This window comes from Triticum aestivum, chromosome 7A, assembly GCF_018294505.1.
Source record: "Triticum aestivum cultivar Chinese Spring chromosome 7A, IWGSC CS RefSeq v2.1, whole genome shotgun sequence".
Lineage (NCBI taxonomy): Eukaryota > Viridiplantae > Streptophyta > Magnoliopsida > Poales > Poaceae > Triticum > Triticum aestivum.
The window spans coordinates 38,415,783-38,417,424 of record NC_057812.1 but is presented as its reverse complement, the minus strand read 5'-3'; positions in this window follow the sequence as shown (position 1 = coordinate 38,417,424).

Here is a 1,642-nt window from a genome sequence, read left to right as displayed (position 1 = left end):
GATGAAGATAGCTGTTCCTACCATTTCCGGGTAATAATAAAGCTTGCTTTCCTTTGTCGGCCGTGGACGGGTCCTTGGTCGATTCACTGAGCCAACTGACTGACTTTCGAGATTTGCAGCGGTGCTACTTCTGAGGTCTCCGCCAAGGACGACGGCCAAGAGATGGAGGATGCTGTTACCTCCAACCCTGGTACGATCGCTGACGTTACGTTTCTGAGTCGACTGAACCTTTATTGCAACTCTGGTCGATTGAATGTTTTCCTTGTAGCCCCTCCTCATGTTATCGACCTCCCGGACGATGATGACAACGAACCGCTGAGAGTGAAGAGGAAGAAGAGGGCGTCGGCTGGCGAGACCCCACAATCCACTCCGGCGCCTGAGGCCGTAGCTCGGGACGATGGCGAACCCACTCGGGCTTCTATGACTTTCGCCATTCCTCTAACGAGTGTGCAGCCCTCGGCGTCGACTGCGGATCCGTCTTCGCTTTTTGCTGCGCACCCCGTCCTTGAGGATCAAGCGGCTGCTGCGAAGGAGGCTGTACGCCAGGCGGGGATCATGATGGAACAAGTGAAAGTGGCTCGGGAGGCCTGCGAGGCGGCTTATGACGCAAGCTCGGCTCTTCAGAGTAACGTCCAGGTCAGTCGACTTCAACACTTGGTCTGTCATGATATGCTGTTTGAAGAATCTCTTTTCCGAAGATCTTTATATCTATACACCCACTGGGTGTGTCTTCCAATTCTTGGACCAGTGGGGGCATGCTAAGTGCACCCACTGGGTGTAGTCCCCGAGACTACGGTGGACTGCTGGCAGTCGACTGTAGTCTTTCTATTGAGTTGTTGTATCTATATTTCTTCACTCGGTCTGGTCAGGCCATGTCGAATGGAACGGTATTCGGTCGACTGCGGGCAGTCGACCTTCTCTCTCTCTCTCTCCTTTTTTTACAGTGGGGGCACGCTGAGTGCACCCACTGGGTGTAGTCCCCGAGACTATTGTCGAATGTTTTTGCTTCGGCTGTAGTCTTAGAAACGCCATCATTGTCTCTTAGTTACTCGGAAGCAACTCATCTTGGACTCGACTTCGGGGTCGGTCGGGTGGGATAGGAACCGGTGGGGGCCCGCTAAGTGCACCCACTAGGTGTAGTCCCCGAGACTATGGTGGACTGCTGGCAGTCGACCGTAGTCCTAGTATTTATTGCCTTTGTTGTTTTTTACTGTAATAATAACTCCTTCCCTTTGACTTCAGAAATCTTGTGATCTTGGAGCCTGCTTGGCTGACTTGGAGAAGCAGCAAATTCAACTGAACCTTGATCTGGAGCTGGCCAGAACAGAGCTGCAGAGGGTCAGAGACGGCGCCGCAGGTAAGACGCCTTTGTCGACTGGTTAGTTTTTAGGCTTGAGTATCCTTCTGCTATTTCTGAATCAATCATCATTTCTTTGCAGAAAAACTGAACGAAGCTCTGGCGAAGAAGGATCAGGACTTGGCTGCTGCCCGTAAGGAGGCTGATGATAAGACCGCTCTGGCCGCACAGAAGCTGGCTTCGGTCGACCAATTAGAAGGAGAGAATACCAAGTTGAAGACCGCTCTGAATGAAGCCAACAGGGAGTGTTTGCGTTGGAAGAAGGAGAACCTCACCCTGAACGAG